Source organism: Corvus cornix, chromosome 2 (assembly GCF_000738735.6).
Source record: "Corvus cornix cornix isolate S_Up_H32 chromosome 2, ASM73873v5, whole genome shotgun sequence".
NCBI lineage: Eukaryota > Metazoa > Chordata > Aves > Passeriformes > Corvidae > Corvus > Corvus cornix.
The window spans coordinates 147,893,244-147,913,722 of NC_046333.1; the positions used below are offsets into that span (position 1 = coordinate 147,893,244).

A 20,479-nucleotide genomic window follows, 5' to 3' on the forward strand; every position below is an offset into this window, starting at 1 on the left:
TGTGGTGTAGAATATTCCTTTGTCCAGTTCAGGTCACCTCTCCTGGCCGTGCTCCCTCTGGGCTTCTTGTGCACCTGCTCCCCGGCAGAGCATGAGACACTGCAAAGTCCTTGATTTAGAGTAAGCACTACTTAGCAACAGCCAGAAACATCAGTCTGTTATCAACTCTCATACTGAATCTGAAGCACAGCACTGTACCAGGCACTAAGAAGAAAATTAACTCTATTCCGGAGAAAACCAGAACAACTTCCAATAAATCCATTTAGGTATGCCAGGGGTTTTGTGCTTTTCTTTAATATATCAAAAATAAAGTTGATTATTTGTAGTGACATACATATGCTGTAATGTAAGCAAGCATTTTGCTGCTGAAGCATCCACTTTCCTGTGTGGACAAGTTTCATGGCATGGCACAGACACATGGTGCTGTTTGTTCCCAGTTCCTGATGGTGTTAAGTGTACTCCATCAGTGCAACCTCAGACTCTCCTTTTTCCGATTGTAGTATCAATCACAGGAACAATAATTGTTTCAAGTGTCCTACTCTTTGAGGATTTCAAAGCACTTCGTGAAGGTCATAGGTGTTTTGAAAATGAGATATAACTGTAGAAAGCTGACAGCGTTTTAAAATTATTTGGAGCATACTATTAAATATAGTAAATTTTGTGCTCCTCATATTTTTTCAGACAGCAGGTCACTTTTAGTTGTTGTTCTTAGAGGTTAACCAGAAATAAATTGTTCTGGTTTTAGTCTGATTACTAGAAGACAGCAGCGTAAGAAAAACATGTTGGTGGAATTGGATATTTTCCAGGCCAAGTGTGATGAGAAATTTAAGTGACAGTACTGGGAATGGATATGATACAATGGTTGCACCATCAAACCAGGGAAGGCTGACTTAGGTTCTATTTCTGTCTTATTAAAGCAGCATGAAAAGTAGTAAGTCTTGGAGGGGAGAAGGGATATAGCAGAGTCTGTCCCTTATCTCAGCTATCTGTATCTGGTAAAACTTCAGAAGTCACATTTTTGTCATAGTTGCTCTTTGCTTTTACTGCAGTGAAACCATTTTGGGACAGTCATAGGGCTAACTAAAAATTAGATTTCAGTCTTGCTCTCTTAAAAGGCTGGGGAAGTGATTTATCAGATATTCCAGTCATGTTAACAGGGCTTCTGTGAAATGCAGCTCAATATAATCATACTTTCTTCAGCCCTGGACTCATCTGCTCTGAAGCCTGACTGAGCCTAGAGCCACTCACCACGATCACAGTTAGTCTAAAGCTGACTCCTAATTCACTTGCGCACTCACTTTGGCAGTCAATGAGAGAGATCGAACTTAAAGGTTTCAAATGCAGGCTGACATGGTTTGTCACTTTCAATCCTTTTTGACACCAGCCATGCAAATTAAAACTGTAACCTTCTGAGTACTTATTTACTGGAGGAATCAGAAAGGAGGTCACAGCACTGTTCTTCTGGCCTGTGGCTTGCTTGACTTTACTGGCATGTACTTAGAATTTATGTATATGACCTTTCTGCCCTCTGACTTTATTCCCCTCTCTGTCTTCAAATATAATTAAGAAACAAAAGAATTTAAGATGTGCTTTTGTTTGAAAGAATTGGGTATCAAAGTTCAGAGTTGAAAAGCCTCTGTAAAGTATTCAGTGTAGTGCTGCATGAGTTTTTAATTACTATTTAGCAGGGTTCAGTGAAAAGCATGTTTAAATAGATTACCTGGTAACTGACACACCTAATATTTTATGGTGAATTAACTGACTGTTCTTAGCTGAACTCTGCAGGAATCTTGCAAGCTTAATGTTTACATTATTAATACTCTTTTTCAAATAGAAGATGATGAAGAACAGGGCTTTTATACTGGGCATGTGGAATATCTTCACAAAGTGGGATTGTCTGCCCCTGAATCCTGGGAAGGCAAGTCTCACCCATGCCATGGGGGCTGCTTGGTAGGGGTGGTGGTAGTTCTGGGAATTATTTTAGAGCCATATATTTCTAGCCAAGTGTGATTTTGTTTTTTTTTTTTTTTTCCCCAAGTATAACACTAGCTAGAAAATGAGTATCTTCATGGCCTTAAGCTAAGGCCATAAGGGCATATGGACTCGGGAATTTAATTTTCTTGTGACGTTCTAGATACAGAAGTCTGTATGTCTTAATCTTTGAGGAAATCATGGAAAGAAATACAATGCTTTGGAAGCTTGAGATGGTCTGTAGGCTTCTTGCTAGTCTGATTGGTTTGTGAAAGTGATCTTCAGCTTGTGATTTGAGAGCCTGACTGCCTTCACGGATGAATAAAGGTGCTAAGAGGCCCTTTAAACTGGGGTGGTGGAATGTGTGGCCAAGAAGTAAAAATGAAAAAATGCACAGTGCTTTAGCAATGGATGATTAACCCTTAAACCAAGTATAAGGACTGGTAGATTTGAGTGTCTTGACATCTTTGATTCAAAATGAGGTGCATTTATGGACATTTGATCTCTGCTAAATTGTAGAGCCCTTTGAAGTGTCAATGACTTGGGCTGTACAGTAGCTGTAGGTTGGCTGTTTATGACAAGGAACAAATTAAAGAGCAGTAACTGGAGAGGTAGCACAAAGAAGCATTGTTTGACTGACTGATGCATTTTTGTGCCTCAACAGCTGAGCAGTGCATGTTTTATTCTTTGTGTGTTTATCCTATCTTAAAATTTTCCTTTGCTTGAACTCACCTTTGTCATGTTTATCACTTATTGTTCTTCTATGTTGTGTTGTTGTTTTTCAGCATTTTACCTTATTGTCAAGGTAAACTTATTAAGAAACTAGGCAGTTAAATGGATTTCCTTTCTATTCTCCATCTCCAGTTGCTATTTGCTGGATGCCTTTCATTTCTTATTTTGATGTGTTTATCAGACTTTTGGCTTCAGGTAGCAGCTCAACTTCAACAAAGTTGCAAGGCAGCAAAAAAATGTCAGCTTAATTCTTGTAGATGGTAAATCTTTCACTTTTTTGGCTTGTATAGGTGTTCTTTTATAGATCTTTATTTTCTAGGAAGAATTTGTTGACAAAGTGGTTGGAAACCTAAAAGATTAGAAATCATTTCAGTAAACCCATTGTACTTGATCCAACAGAAAATTTGATGTAACAACTGCTGCTGTGCTGTTCTTGGTATAATACAGTGGCAGTAAAAACCTGAAGCTGCAAATCCTTTGAGGATTTACTGATATTCTTTGACTTTAATAATCCATCAGGATTGTTCAATAGGAATAGTCTTAGGAAGATGCCTTTATGTGGACAAGACAGACAATATAGGAAAATGTCTTGAGTATTGGGTGCGGTTTCAGACACCACAATATAAATCACAATATAAGAAAGATATAAAACTATTAGAGTTTTGGTGTCCAAAGGAGGACTATGAAGATGAAGGGTCTGGAGGAGAAGTGTTACGAGATGCAGGTGAAGTCACTTGGTGTGTTCAGCCTGGAGAAGAAGAGACTGAGGAGAACTCATTGCAGTCTGCAACATCCTTGTGAGGGGAAGAAGAGGGGCAGGCGCTGATCTCTTCTCTCTGGTGACCAGTGACAGGACCCAAGGGAATGGCCTAAAGCTGTGTCAGGGGAGGTTTAGATTGGATATTGGCAAATCCAATCCCAGAGGGTGTTTGGGCACTGGAACAGGCTCCCCAGGGAAGTGGTCACAGCACCAAGCTTGACACAGCTCAAGAAGCATTTGGACGATGCTTTCAGCCACATGGTGTGATTCTTGAGCTCATCTTGTGCAGGGCCAGGAGCTGGACTTCAGTCCTTGTGGATCCCTTCCAACTCAGGATATTCTATGATTCTATAAATCGAAATTGCTTCTCCTCTAACTGCTGCTGCATTTGTTGAATGCTTGGAGAGTGAATATATCTGTAGCCTTTTACTGCCTCAGATTATTCAGTAGCAGTACTCTGGGAAGCAGATGTGTTTGAAAGCAAAAGGTTTTAGATGTTCTCAGCCAATTTATCCACTGCTTTGGGATAAAAATGATGGTTTTCAGATGTAGAAATGGAAGGACTGCTTTTAATGTCATTCTTCCTTTCATGTGTGCTTTCCTGGTTGCTGGTGGTGGACAAAGGTTTTTATTACTGGTTCATTTTGATCCATGTCCTAATTAACTAGAGGTGGTCAAGTACCAATCCTGATGTCTCTGGTCAGCAGCCCAGTTTCTGCTCCCTGCAATCACATCCACAGTATCTGAGTCTGAGGGTTAAGGAGATTTTTGTTGCCTTACTTCTGCTACCAGGCACAAATGCTGTGGTGCCCTGTATGCAGACTTCAGTGATACAGCTCCATGGGGTAAAAAATTCACCCTTTCCTTCTCTACCCACCATCCAGACTAAAGCTAAATGATAAATTTCACTTTTGTGAAAGGGACTATGGTTCCTCATGTCTGTTTGGTTGTTTGACTTTTTATTGTGCTTAACTGTCCCCTGTCTCCCTTTCTGAGCTTGAAGGAAAGCAAATTTTTCTCAGCGAAACACAGTTTGGGTATGATGTTCTTGATCCATTTGTAGAGTCATGAAAGTTCAGAAAACATTTTTGCACTTCACTAGGTATTAAACTGCTTCATGACCACTTCTATCCTGTTACTTTAGGCTGAAGAAGTCCTAATTTTGAGTAAACTTCGTCACAGATCAGTTTTCTGCCTTCCTTAAAAGGGTTCCCCAAAATCTTTGTGGTAGTTGGAGGTGTTTCTCAAAGCAAAACAGTTTGTTCTTACTGATTGATTCAGTTTCTCCATGTAAAGCCTGGTGTGTCTGGGGGAGCTAAGCTGCTTCGCAGCAGATAGGCTGCAGTGATACCTTTAGCCCTAGTTAACACTTGCTCCTTATCTAGAGTTATCCCAGTAATATCCTAGGCTGGATAGTCTGCAAGGTGAAGTGCAGCATCTTTGTACTACATCTTAAGGACTTAGGGTCCAATTTGTCTTGTGTTACTCAAATGGGTCTTAAAGATTCTCTTCACTTATCATATACCCTTGACCTTTTTATTACACCATGTATCCATGGTCTGGAAAAATGATTAGGTTTTTATTGGCCTACTGTATAAAAGCATACAACAAAAGATTTATCATGTTTTTAAGGCTTACTGTATCTGTTCTTTAGACCTTTTTGTTTCTGCAGGCACCTGAGTCTTCACAGAAGCCTGTTAACACTATGTGAAACATGCTGGGAATGATGTAAGTGTAGTCATATAAAGTGCTTGTGGGGGATGTGGTGTTTTTGGCTGGGGTTAATTTTTGTGTTCCTAGTAGCCAGTGTGGGGTTGTGTTTTAGATTTGTGATGAAAGTGGTGTTGATAACACAGGGATGTTTTCATTACTGCTTAGCAGAGCTTACATGGAGACTCTACTGATGAGGAGGCTGAGGCTGGAACAAGGAGTGGGAGAAGACACAGCTGGGACAGCTGACCCAAGAGATGTTCCAGACCATGTGGCATCATGCCCACCATATAAAGCTGGGGTGAAGAAGGAAGAGAGAGGAAGTTTGGAGTGATTGTGTTTGTTTTCCCAAGTCACCATTATTATGTGTGATGGAACTCTGCTTTCCTGGGAATGTCTGAGCACCTGCCTGGGCATGGCAAGTGGTGAATGAATTCCTTGTTTTGCTTTGCTTAGGTGCGTGGATTTTGCTTTACGTACTATTAAACATTCTTTATCTCAATCCATGAAGTTTCTTAATTTTGCCTTGACGATTCTCTCCCACATATGCCTGGGGGAAGGGAGCACCTATGTGGGGCTCAGCTGCAAGCTGGGGTTAAACCATGACAGAATTAATGACCTCTGAAGACTTTTTCCCAGACTTATATCTTCTGTGAATTTGAGGATCTCGAGCTATTAAGAACTAATAGGACACTTTGGAAAGAGTGGAAGTCTCCCACAGTGGGTTTTTCTACAAGAGTCTAATACAGCATCTTACATGTAGTGATGCAGAAAGCCTGACGATGTAGCCTGTGCAGGAACGTTTTTGAATGCATCTTTGTCAAGCAACTCAATTATTATTAGGACACTGGATGTTAGAGAAGGCATTAGGCATGTTAGAGAAGGCATTAGGCATGTTAGAGAAGGCATTAGGCATGTTAGAGAAGGCATTAGGCATGTTAGAGAAGGCATTAGGCATGTTTCATTTTTGGGGGAGCTGTCTCGGTAGGGCTTTAGAGCGTTTCGGGAATTACTGCGGGAGCCGTGCCGCAGCGCCGCGCGGTGCCAGGAGGGGGCGACAGCGGCCCGGCCCTGCGGGGCTCCCGGGCTCGGGTGGGAGCCCCCGGGAGAGCCGGGACCGGGGCTCCCGGGATCGCGTGTGAGCATATCGGGAGAGCCGGGACCGGGGCTCCCGGGATCGCGTGTGAGCGTATCGGGAGAGCCGGGACCGGGGCTCCCGGGATCTCCCCGCGGGAGAGCGGGGATCGGGATCGGGTGTCATCCCCGTGGGAGCATCGGGATTGGGGCTCCCAGGATCGGGTCTGAGCCCCTGGGGGAGCCGGGATCTGGGACCGTCGGGATAGGGTTCCTGGGAACGTTGTGAGTCCGCCGGGAGCGGCTGTCAGCCCCTCGGGAGAGCGGAATCAGGGCCGCGCGGGCACATGCGGGTGCTGGGTGCCATCGGTGTTCGCCTGTCACAGCAGCTCTCGCAGCCAGATGTGTTCCGTCTGTTCTGCGTCTCCAGGCTCAGGTGTGTCCTGTCCCTGTCCTGCTGTAACCCCAGCCCGCAGCTCAGCCCCCGTAGCCGCTCGCTCCCTCCCCCGCGAGGGGATGGGGGAGGGAATCGGAAGCGTAAAAACTACAAAACTCCGGGTTAAGATAGAACACTTTGATAAGCAAGGTAAAAGCTGTGCACACAAGCAAAGGAAAACAAGGAATCTGTTCACCACTTCCCATGAGCTGGCAGATGTTCAGCTGTCTCCAGCAAGGCAGGATTCCATCTCGCCTGATTGTGGCTCGGGGAGACAAACGCCTCTACTTTGAGCATCCTCCCCCTTCCTTCTTTCTCCCGCTCTGAATGTCCACCTCTTCTGTCTGCCCCACACTTTGTATATCGAGGATGACACCGTATCATACACGGGGATGATTTTAAACTAAGAGGAGAAATTTAGATTAGACATTAGGAAGAAATTCTCTGTGAGTGTGCTGAGGCACTGCCATAGGTTGCCCAGAGAAGCTGTGGAAGCCCCATTCTTGGAGTGTTCAAGATCAGGTTGGATGGGGTTTGGAGCAACCTGGTCTAGGGGAAGATGTCCCTGCCCATGGCAGGGGGTATGGAACTGGATGATCTTTAAGGTTGCTTCCACTCCAAACCCTTCCATGACCTGAAGTAGCTTTGGCCTGTGGTCTTTTCTTCATGTATGCTTGAACTAGTCAGACTTCTGTCAGTCAAATTTGATAATGTTGGATGAAAATTTAAAAGAAACTTTCCCAGACTTTTAAACTTCAAGCTTTGAATATTCCTTTATTATCAGCTGATTAAATGGAGAGTACAGGGAAATTACCATAATGTTATTTATAAATTATTTATTTATAGATGCACTTATATAGTTTGCAGACCTGAAATAATAGGCCTTGTTTGGAACCCTGAGTAATAGTTCACATAGTTCAATATAAGGTTAATTAAAGATGCTGATGTGTATTTCATTATGGCATAAGTGGAAAGTAGCTGGATGTGGGATCAGCTGTATAAAGAACTCTAGGCAAATTATCTTTTAGATTAATGCCCTGACAGTGGAAAACGGATGTGATTTGCTTTCTTAACTGGTAGATCATAGTTTCTTTAGACTTCAGTGGTGTGCTGAGCATTGTGCTAACATAATGTATTTTCTGCCTCTGAGTAGGTTGTAGGTCCTGAAGGCACCAATCCCTTATTCCTGTTCATGTGTTCAAAGCAATGACCAAAGCTTCCAATGACTGCCTGGGCAAAGGCTGCCTGCTATGATGCCTTGCATGAGGTTGATGCTGAGTATTTATTTACTTATAAATCTGGGCAATAGCTAAAGTACTCAGCTTGCTGGATAGCCTCCTGCTTGGTCCTTTTTCTATGGAAAGTAGTGAAATGGATAGGAAATAATTGAATCCAAAGTTTCTTTCTCACTTGGATAAAGTATAAGGTAAAACTGTAGGCTTAATTCTTTAAAGTCCTTTCAGAATATTTTATACTATTGCACTGGAATAGTAACTGACTAGAGCTCAATGCTGTAGCTTGTGTTTCAATAAATTTTTTCAGCAGTAACTATTAATGATTTCTGAGTCTGTGCAAATGATGCTCATCTTGTAGGTATGTCTTGTCAGCATCTGTATGAGGTATTTTTTGGCTCCTCATTTGGAAGGTTTTGTTGCTGTTATCAAAGCTGAGATTTGAAGCTTTTCTGCAGAGTCATCGGAAAAGAGCTGAGTGTAGGGAACACAGAAAGCAAGCATAGTTCCTTTATTCCGGTTTAGTACCTTAAACATGGCTGTGCATACTGTTAGTAATGGATGTCAAGCTATGCTGTAATAAAACAAATGTTAGCATTATTTTTCTTTCATTTTATTGATGACTAATCAGCTGTTTGAGCTGTATCAATTATAGTCAATCAGTTTTTGATAATAACCCTTTTTCCCCATACAGTATTTCATTCTCAAGACAACCATCCTGACATGAGAGAAATTTTTTACATGTACCTAATTGAAATACTAACAGAATAGTGAAAGCAATTTCAAGCTAAGCCACAAAATGAAGAAGTGAGAGCAGATGGCCCCTTCAGAAAAATAGATTAAAGAGAATAGATGCTCCTGGCCAGCTACATAGTTAATCTCATGCTTCTTGTCAAGGGGTACTGCCAATAGATAGTTATTATGCAAGAGTAAAGTAAAAGCTGTATGAATTTAGTGAAAAAAGCTTTTCTTCATTCCCAGCTCTTTCTGATAATTTAGTGTTATGTTTGTATTTTTTAAGTTACAGTTATAGCAAGTATGAATAGTAACTTATTAAATTAGTTTTGTCTTGCCTTAGAAAGGGATCCTGCAAAAAGAGTGGCTCTGGGAATGTAGTTCCATTTATGATCAACCAAGATGCATTGTAGCATTTCTGGTATTTTCTGTCTCTGTGACACACTGGTGATTGGGTCTTTAAAACCATATGTCAGATTTGGTAGAGGGATTTGTGAGTGTGTTTCTCTGTCTGCATGAGGAAGAGTTTACCTTCCCTGTGGTTAAATGTTCTTTTCAGATTTATTAGCCCATAGTCAGATTTTTCGGATCAGTGAAGCACCTTTATTTCTTGGGTGTATGCAAAATAACCCATTCCAGCCTTTTAGGTGGTTATTCTGTGTGGCGCTGGACATGTCATTCTTGTGCTTGCTCTGAGGTCAGTGAATCCAGACGGGGAAGTGAGATTTGAAACTTAGTAACATGTGAGAGTTTCTTTAGGAAGACTTCTTTATGGGTGCACAAGTATCCACTGTGACTGGTTGGGTTTCTTGTTTATCCAAAATGCACTTTTCTGCTTTGTTTCTCTCTAGCAGCAAGGAGCAATAGAAAAATCTACTATATTAATTGGTTATTGTTGTCTCAGCTGTCCTTCATCTTTTAGGCACACAGACTCTAAATTTCTAAAGCAGCTATATTTTTTAAAATGCTTTGCCTTTGTCCTCTGCCACAGCTAGAAGGTAACTTCATTCTGTAATTTTGGAAAGTGGAGCATCAACATTTTCTTTCCCATATAAAAGCAATTTAAACATCACTGAATCAAGAAGTAATGGCACCTCAGGTAGTTTGCATTGGCACTTTTCTTACTGTTTCTTGGCAGACAGAAGTGATGAAGGAGCAGAAACTTGAATATATGGGGCTGTGAAGGCAGGTGGGGACAGGCAGGGCAGGTGTCTGGTTAGAAGGAGCTTCTGCAGGTTCCCAGCACTACTGTTATAAATATGACCACTTTTGTTTTTGCTGTCTCACCTTAAATGTAGGTGAACTTCCCTTGGCTGTGAATTGTTCCACTGCACTTAAATGTGTCAGCTGCCTTGTGCCTGTGACACTTCGTAGTAGTTGATTTTCTGTATATAATCTGTAGAAATGTACTGAAATCTGCTATTTAAACTATTGAATGTAGGGATTACTCCCCTAAGAAAGTTCATAACAGACACGCAGTCCGTCACTGGGAAAAAGTTGTGTTCAGCGAAAGTTGGCATTTTGAAATTAGCTGGATTAAAACTAAAACAGTAACATGTCTAAAGTTAATTCATCACATAACTACATGACATAATGTAGTTGCAGTAAAACTCAGGCATCACATTTTCAATTTCTATGAATGCATTTGATTTTAAACTGTCTTCAAAACAAATTAGTAAGACAAATGAATTTGAAATATCTTGACTGCTGAGTGGTTGCACAGAACATGCTGTTTTCCTGCTTCTTACAGCTATACCATAACCATGTCTGTTGGAAAGAAACTTGGACATTTAAAAATACTTTTTACTGAAGAAAGATGCTTTTTGTAAACAAATTTACTAACCCAAAGTATAACTTACTCAGCAGGAACTCCTTAGTTCTGTTTCAGGTAAACATGAAGATACTTTCTTTAGAGAAAGGTTTTGAGTCAGAGTTGTTTCTTATGGCAAGTAAAACCATACCATAAATGCTGCTAAACCTGTAGTATATTTTAGCTTTGTAAGGTGTGTTTCAGCAAAAGCTTACTGGTATAATTTGGTAGCTGCTTCACATATTTATGCAGGTATAGAACGTGGTCTGTTTCATTTTTTTTAATTTAGAAAGATGAGTAGTGTTCTATTAGGTGAATGCTAGAAATACTAACTTAAGAAAAAAACCTTTCTTCGAGAGATGCCATGAAGGTTGGAAGATTACCTTCCTCAGGGAAGGTGCTACGTGGACAGGCACATGGTCTAACAGAGCAGAGGTCTATTGCAGCTGTAGATGTGGCTGCTCTCCTGCAGAAGCTGGTCTGTTGAAAGATGTTTGGTCCTTTCCTTGTGAGTTGCAGCTGGAAGGAGTCCATAAGCTGGGCTTTCAAGTTTTATAACACTTCTAGGGAAGTCTGATCTGGGTCTACAGTTCTGTGAAGTGATTCAACTAATTTCATGGGAATAAGTTTAACAGCATCATATTTGGAAAAAAAAATTGAATGTTGTAGCAATATGCATTAATTCTGTGTAATATGTGTCTTCATACACAGAAGATAATTTGGATTCACCTGCTATTGAGCATGTGGAAGGGATTGTAATTAATGTTATCCCTCTGCTAGTTAATTTTTGACTTGGATGCTAAAGGTTTTTAAGATCCAATTTATGTTGAAGCTCATACATAAAATCACCATACAAATTTCTTTAAGCTGCACTTTCCCATAGGACAGTAGATATACAAGCTGCCTCTGTATATTTTCCCTGCCAAGGTACATTACTGCAACCAAGGATTGTAATGGGTGACGAAAAACAAAAGTACTGCCCACAATAGTTTTGTCAAAAGTGGTGCTTTGCCTCTTTTATCTTCTGGCAGTGCCAATGATGGCCTTCTGAAGAGATCATGAAGTGGTTTGGGTTGGAAGGACCTTAAAGGTCATCCCCCTGCTGTGGGCTGGGACACCTTCCACAGGACCAGCTTTCTCAAAGCCCATCCAACCTGGTTTTGAGATTAGAGGATTAGAGATTAGGGTTGTGTTAACCTAATCCAGGATGGTGTGCTGGAATTAGTCCCTTTTCTTTTACATGTGCCAACTAATATCTATATGTTTGTTTTCTACATCTGTAGATCAGAATGCACAAGTGCTTTAGGTTGTTACCTTCTTCATAAATATTCTGAAAGCATTTTTTTAGATTTGTGATTTTTTTTTTTGTTTTACAGATTAATGGACAACCCATCCATGTTATGACCTGGGACATCCACCTGTTTTTGTGGTTTTGTGTTCTTTCTGTACAAGATTACCTTTTCACACCTTAATTGCACATCAATAGTTTGTGCTTTAGTAAACAAAGTTTCAGACATGGAAGTCTCAGGTTTCTGAGAAATTTACATCAAAGGACGAGGAGGCTTGTGTTAAAATCAGCAAGATGAGAAAATTATGAACAGTGGATTGAAACGAGATTATGAATGAAGCATATACTGTTTTCAGTGGCTGATCTTTTAGAGGCTCTAAGCAGTGATTACATTCACTTTCCTAGTTCATTTGATCAGTGCAATGCCACAGAATGTATAGATGTTTTTATCAGTTCTGTAGTAAGATTGAGGTTATACTTCTTGGTAGAGGTTATGTAGGATCAGTGGGTATGAGTTTAAGTCATAGCAGTGTCTGTTGCTAACTCTGAATTTCACTGAATTAAGTATAAGAATTTAGAAACGTTATAGATACTTGCAGTAGCTTCATCTTTCCCTAACTCTGTGTGAAATATGGACAATGACAAGTTTTTATTGGACAGAAAAAGCATTTTGGACAATGTGGTGTTCTGGGAAGCAGTGGGAAGAGCTGCCTGCTGTGTGCATTGTCAGCCATGCAGAGTAGGGTAATGGTGGGACAATGGAAAGAGAAAACAGAAGACTACTGTACCCTGGGTCTGTCTATATCTGTTTCTCTGGATTGTCTTAGCATTCCTACGATGAATGAATAACATTAATTTCTAGCATGCTTTCAGGTAACAGATCATGGCTTTCTCTGCTCCCGTATTTCATGACAAATAAATCTTGGGCTGGGGGAAGAATTTTTAAGAACTAGTATTTTTTTAAAAGTACCAAAGATGGAACAAATCTTTTCTTAAAAAAGTAATTTCAAAACTCTTCAGCAAAACAGCAGAAATCAAGATGCTTGCTGAAACTTGCATGAGTGCTGAGAGGAAGCATCACCAAAGTGCTGGCAGTGCTGTTCTGGTGCAGCCCAGGTGCTGGTGGCCTTTGCAAGTGCACCTTCCTGGCTGATGTTCAGCCTGTTTGAGCTTCAGGTCCTGTTCTGCAAAGCTGCTTTGTGGCTGTTTCATTTCCAGGCTGTTCTCTTTTATGAGGTTATTCCTCCACAGGCACAGGACTTAGCACTTCCCTTTGAACTGCATGAGACTGCTGTCAGCCCATTCCTCCACCTCTTTGAGGTACTTCTGAGTGTCATCACAACCCTCTGGTATTTGAATTGCTCCCAGTTTTCTGTTATGTGTGAACCTGCTTAAACTGCTCTCTGTGCCGTCAGCCAGGACATTGATGAAGATGTTAAACATCATTGAGTGTTCCACTGATGTCTGGCCCCTGGCTGGCCTGGTTGTGATGCCACTGACAGAACCCTTTGAGCCAGGCAGGTCGGTTTTCAGTCCTCCTCATGGTCCATGTCTCTATCCTGTGCCTCATCAGTCTACATGAGGATGGTGTGGGAGGCTTATCAAAAACCCTTCTTCAGATGGGGTGGACACATCAGTTCTTGTCTCATCTCATATTGTTGATGGCTCTGTTTAGTACAGTGTGACTTCCCTGCCATAAATTTGTTCGAACTGCTCTCATCTTGTCCTTCTATGCCTGGAAAAGGTGTTTACTATATCACCTTCCAAGAGATCATGGTGAGTTTTACCATCCTGTGATGCCCCAGATCCTCCTCCCGGCTCTTGAAGATAGGACTGATATTTGCTTTGCCTCAGTCATCAGTGATGTTTCCTGATGACCATGACCTTACAAAACAGTGGCCTGTCAATGACATCAGCCAGCTCCCTCAGTATGTGTGGATGTTTCCTGAAACTTCTGCTTTAGTGATGATTTCAAGTAAATTGCGACTTACAGAAGGTGTTAGTTGTGTTTTATTGGTATTTATCAGTGGGATATGACACATTACTGAATTAAGGATTGCCAGACTGTGAGTCTCTACCCTGGCCTTCTGTTAGTGGAATGGAGGGTGCTGGCAAAGCTCTAGTTGCCTAAAAATGATTTTTAGAGAAGTAGAAGATAACACTACTTTGTCTTGCTGATGGCTACATAAATCTTGCATAATGCTAAGTAAACAGCTGTACACGTATTTGTGTAACTATCAATTATACAAAACACAGCAATGTGTTTTGTTAGCACAGCTATCTTCCAGTATTAAATATGGTTTGTTTCAATCTGCTGGCAGATTTTTAGACTGCAGTCTTTGCCAGGGCCTTAAAGTGTGGTCTTTAATAGTGCTCAAGTCTGTCTGTTTTAAGGGTCAACAACTGAATGTGCTATGGCTACTTCTTTACCGTGGCAATGGTTTAAAATGTAACATTTGTATATTAAGAACTGTAGGTTGTATCCATTTTTCGATTGAGATCTGACTTGTGCTTTTTCTTGTGAAAGTTGTCAAAGGAGCCATAGAAAGTTTGTAGTACTATGCAGTGCTATGTACATGATAAGGAAGAAAGATTATAGACCCTTCCTGATGACTCACCAAAATGTCAAGTGAAATCTTTTGTAAGAGCTACCTGGCTGTGTTTGTTTGCATAAATGAAAAAGGTGGAACAGCTGCTTGTAAAGGACTCTTGATGGAGAATATTAACTTCATTTTGCCTGAGTCCTATGCTCCTAGTAGTGTAAGATGCTCTGTATACTGGATTTTATTTTTAAGTAACAGAACAAATGAGTTGACTTTTTGTGGTTAGTGGATGCCTGACCTTGCTAATTTAAAAATATTCATGCCTAAAGAAAGCTGTAAGCAATAGGTACATCATTCAGCTGATTTTAGCATTTTGTTATAAGTTATCTTCACAATGAGATAAATAATTTTCAGTGAAGTAGGTTGGGTATATGGGACTATGTCTAAGTCTATGTCTACATCTTGTTTTCTTCCAGAGCAAGACTGACTAAACATCTATTAATACCTTATACGTGATTTTGACAGTTCCTACTGTGGTACTTCCTGCATTACTGCTAGTATTTATTAATCAGTCTAAACAGATTTTAGTGGAGTCATTTTTGATGTGAAGGTAATGGGTGTTCAATCAGTTTTTAATTGCTTAGATAAAAAAGCCCATTCAAAATATTTGTCATATTGGTGACTGAAATGTGTTTTCATGTCAGTGCAGACAGTAGTACTTAGACTGTAAAATAGAACTAATAATGCCTGTGAATGCAATTTAAATACAGATTGGTTTGAGTCCTTCAACAGGGATATTATTATTAATTTGAGGATTCTGAATGTTGTAGACATCATTCTAGCATGAACTGCTTATTTTATTGTAAATTGAAATGAGATTCATTGTCAGTTGCTTTTACAAAATTAAGGTGGCATGTGAAAGACAGTTATTCGGAATTCAACTATTGTAATAATGCACATTAGTTGAAACAAATTACTGTGGTTTTTTATGCACAATTCACTCTCTTAATGCTTTACTTTCTATGCCAGCTCAGAATTAGGACGTATTATGGATGCAAAACTTGTGATTTTTAAAAAGACTTTTTAAAGGATTAAAATGTTGGCTAAGGAGGGTAGGTGAAGTTTTCTGAGGTTCTTAAAGGAATGGAGTTGGGTGCAGTAATAGAGCAGCAGCATTAAAAATTGAAAATTCTGTTGCATTTTTTATTTGTGTTTTAGACCCATTCATGATGAGTCTAAATGTTGCCATTCCACATATATTTAGTTTCCTTATTTTAAATATTTTGACGCTGTTTTTGTTTGCTTGATTACTTTAGTTCTCTAATTTGCCTTTTTTTTCTAATAAAGATACACTAATTAGTATTTACTTTGGAAATATCTTGGAGGGTCGAAAAGGGGATATTTGTCTAAGCATTTACTCATATCAGAAAATGTTTAGTTGCTGAACTTAATTGTGTGTGTTTCTGGGAGATTGGGATGCTACATACAGTGGAAATTGGGAAATTCTGCATTTTTTTGTGAATGTCTACACAGAGAAATTGCTTTGAAGCAAACTAGACTATGCTAGACATGTTTTAAGATACTCAAAAGTAGGAGGCTAAGGTTGCCTCTTCTGTTTAGTGCAAAAATTGGGAGGGTTGTCCAGCTTCATGCTGATCAAGAGAACAGGGAGTGAGTAGTAGATCTCTCAGAGGCTGTTGTGAGGAAATCTGTGGGGTTTATTTCAGCAAGCCTTTTGAAATGTATTAAAGCCTTAGTGTGGTGATTCTAGTTCGAGTTCATGCTGTGCAGTACTGTTTTCAGCTCAAAAGATGAGAAATATTGGTTGGAGAGGTGCTGATTCAAAGAACTTTTAATCATTTCCTAGTAGGACAGGGAATAAAGGAATCCAGGGTAAAAATTGTATAATCTGAAGCAGAATCAACACCATTTTACTACAACAGTAATGAGATTAAGCTCTCATCAGTTTAATCAAAACTAGACTTGTAATTGGGTTCACCATCCTGTGTTAATGTATTCTGGATTTACACAACTCATGGAAGGACTCTGGGCATTAAGTCGGCATCCGGCACAGCAGACTTCCTATGACTTGGCTCCATTGGTAAAACTGTAATTTTTTTTTTTAAAAATTGGGAAAGTTGTAATTTTTTTTTTTTTTTAAGAATAGGTATTCTTAAAATGTGTCTTCTGAGATAAATTATGGGTTTTGCCACAGTGAAAATTTTAAAATAAACAGTATGGAATTCTGATATTGTCAGTTTTTTGTCCGTTAAGGAAAAACTACTTTTTTTTCTGAAATTCTGCTACAGCTGACTTGGAGTCCCCTTTTTCCACTGGGAGCTTGTTGCTTACCAAAGCTTGACTGTGTTCCTTAAACAGGGTCTTGATAAAATGCAAACTAATAAATCAAGGTCTGTTTTATGTACTACCATCACTTTGATTTTTTCTGATGTGAAGCCAAAAGGAATCATGCTGTCAGAGGAGATGGCCATCCAGCTCAGTGTTCTGTCTCCAGAAATGGTCAATAGCAGGGATTTTTCAAGAACTAAAAGGACTGGGGAAGTATGTAAAGATACTTAGGCTTCAGTTTGATGTAAGAGCTTTCTGAATTGAGGAGGGTGTGATTTTTCTAAGCCAACTGTGAAGTCTTGAGAATTCACTGATAAATACTATTGCTATTGGGCTATGCTTCAGTATATGTTGTATGACATGCTTGACTGAGTCAGTCTAAATTTTGGTGTTTACTTAGAAATTCAATAAAATTGCCCAAATAGAGCAAAATCTATTGCTTTTATTGTATAATGTTAGTAATTTTCAAAACTACTTGATTTAGGAGTGTTTTTTAAAGGATAATGTGATTCTTAGAATATTTTCACTTTCAAAATTAATGTGGAAACTACTTCTAGTGCAATTGCAGTGCAGTTCTATCAATGCCCTGTTCTTGGAAGCCATGATCATGTGGATATCCTAGAATGGGCCTTGCATTTTTCACTTGTTCTTCCATCCAAAGTAGGAAAAAATTAGTATGAAATTATTTGGGTATAATGGGGTGTTTGGTAAGACATCTGAATCTAAGGAAATACAGTGAAAGTTTCTTAAGGATTTGAAGGTAAATTGACCTGGTTTCTGTTTTTCCTGTTCTTGTGTAAAGGAAATATTGCTTAAAGGACAAATGCAGTAATTTCTGTTTACTTTGAGTTTGACATTTGATCTTATATTTATTATATTGATTTACTGCAGACAAATAGGGCATCACTTTGCTCAGCATTTAACACAAGTATTTATATTGGCTTAGCAGAGGCAGCTGGAATCCTGGATTGTAGTTTCTCCCCAGGAAGATTAATTCTCACTGAAGAATAATGTGAAACAATTCTACTTCGTCATTATCTGATGTATCTACCACTGTTATTTGGAGAATTAACTGAGGACTAATCGTTGCTTAGATGTCTGCTATGATTAAATGTAAAGAAAAAAATCCATGCAGTTATTACTGCATGCAGTTTAAATTCCTGTTGCATTAGCTGCATCCTTGGTCTGAGAACATGAGATTTTTATCTCTAGCATTATGGGAAGCTTTAATCACATGTTTATTTACTGTTAGTGATCTAGGAAATGGCATTGCTTCATATAGCTAAGCAGTGCAGAATGTAATCTAAGGATTAAGAAAAGGCAAATCTTCCTATCCATTCGACCTTGAAAATCTGATTGGATTTCCTGTGTGATCGGGCATGATTTTTCCCTAATTATCTAAAGCTTGATGTATGTGAATGATATTGCAAGAGCTGTGCAGATATGGATAAAATTCTAATGCTTAGCTGTATTTCCTATTAATCTTCAATTTCAAGTGCAAAGAAATAAAAAAAGCAAAATCTGAGATAAAACGTGATCAGTGGACTCGACTTTGTTCATTCAAAACTAAAGTCTTTTACAATAGCAATGAACAGGCAGAAAGTCTTGAATCAGTTTGATTAACTTTAGACCATAACAGGAAAAAAATTTAATCTTACTTTGTACTGCTGTGGCAGTGAGCTATGGCTGTTTGTTAGTAAAGTCATTTGTCTTTAAAACAAATGGGGAAAATGGTGATCCATTTTGCTGAGAGCTGATTTGCAGCCTCTTAACAGGTTTCAGTAGTTTCTTCAAGCAAAAGAAAGTTGTTTAAACAGTGCAAGTAAAAGAATAAAAGGTGTTTGCTTAAAATGGTCAATAAAGTATGTAGATATTTGGGGTAGGAAAACTGATTTTCTGAGTAATTAATGTGTTCCTTTTAACAATTACTTTAGCAACTTGAAGTTCAATATCTACTAGAGAAAGAAGAGAATGGTCTTTTTATGTTTTTTATTAGCTCAAAGTAGTCCCAAATTATGAACATATTTAGCATTAATCACATGGTTGCAACCAAGCCCTTCAAATAGCTAATTCAAATAACTTTTCTAAGCTAAAGTATTTAGGAAATACTATTAGCAATGTATTGATCTCTTAAGGGATTTATGCAGCTGGCTCAGCTGAAGAATGTTACTGAGGTGGAACTCTGTGCCTAACTCTTCAAGTACATTTTAACTGCGTCTGAAGTGTCTGAATGTTCCTGAAAGAACTCATTTCCAGGTGTAATATTTCTTGGCAATTTCTAGGAAGTTCCTTAAACCACTGTTGATTCATAAACTTGTGGTTCTCGTTTTCAGGTGGGCAAGGGGATTGCAGTGTGTGCCATGCTGTGCATTTGGGAATAACAGCATATGACTCAACAAGAGAAAACAAATTTTTAGCTTTACCAGTTTATAAAAACTTGGTGGGCTTTAACATTGAAAGTACTTTTATTTTGCAAGTTTAGATTCTTCAGGAAAAAGTCATTTACTGTAACAGTAATTACAATGACTGAGGACTCCTGAAAGTCTTGTATTAGGCCAGTATCAATTTAACTACCTGGGGCTCTTGGTGCATCGCTCTGTCACAAAAAATACAGCACAGTGCATTAATTGAATTTTAATATTATATAACTGTATATATAACTGTACTTTTCTGACTTTGAACAAATTTTAGTCCTAACATTTAAAATCAATATTAAATCAAATCATACCAATTTTTTTTGTGACTGCATTTGCTTCAGTCATAAAAAATGGATGTATTTTTATTACAATTTTAATAATCAGCATTTTGTGGTGTAAAATATTGCTAAAGAGGAGCAGATTTCTGGTCAGTTTTAAGCTTTGAGTGTTTGTACTAATAGTGTAATACCAACCGCAGCCTTAAAAATTAGTGTTGTGTTCTTACTTTTAAAACATAAAAACTTCTAAGAATCTAATCTTGTTTTTCAAGAGAAATCACAGAGCTTTGTCACTCCTTGTTGTATGAGGAGCAAGGGGTGTTAGATGTATATCTGTATTTGAATGCTGTGATAGTACCATGCTTTTACATCTGAATGTGATACTTGGAAACTTTGACTTCTAAAAGATACCAGTCGATTTCTGAGTGGGAACATCACACCCTATAAAATTTTAGTCTTAATTTCACCGGGAAATAAGTTCCAAATCAAACTGATGTAACTTTACATCTGTTTAATTGCCCATAATTTCCTCGTCTATAATGTGGCATTTCCAAATTTCCATTTTTACCTGGATTTTGACTATTAAAATATTCTTCATTAGCTGTTAGCTGGTGAGATAATGGTGCTGGAGGCTTTTTTTTACCGAGCATGCTGAAACAAAGGACATTCTGGAGCAAGGTTTCTTTGATAGGGATCTTCCAGAATGTTTGCATTGCTACGATCAATAGGAATCAAAAACTTCCTAGAGACTTGACAAGAAGTTTTGGAAGTACAGCTGGGGAAGACTTTTCCTTCAAGAAGCCTTCCTAGAGTCTGAGATTTCAAACTGATAGTCATGTTTGACTTTCTTAGTTTTCAGCCACTGTTCAGTAACTTGGGTAAATTGTGTTTACTTCCTGTTTTGTGTTAGTGAAGTTAAAACTTGCATGGAGGACAGGTTTCAGTTATTAAAAAAGAATTTGGCATCTTCATTTCTGTAGTGGAAAATGGAAATGGACGGGTATTCATTGAACAAATCTGCTAACAATGCGTGGATTTTTTTCTGTAGCTAGAAATGTATTGGTTTAATTCTGTTTTTATTGGACCTTATTTCAAACTAGATTGTCTTTGAAAGTGTACTAAAGGGTGGTTTCTCCTATATTTT

At 39.0% G+C, this 20,479-nt stretch overlaps 1 protein-coding gene across 3 annotated transcripts in view; it reads left to right on the forward strand.

Moving 5' to 3' along the window:
- KHDRBS3 (KH RNA binding domain containing, signal transduction associated 3) overlaps positions 1 to 20,479 on the forward strand; it is a 91,894-nt gene that overhangs the window by 4,863 nt on the left and 66,552 nt on the right. The gene's annotated exons all lie outside the window — the stretch shown is intronic.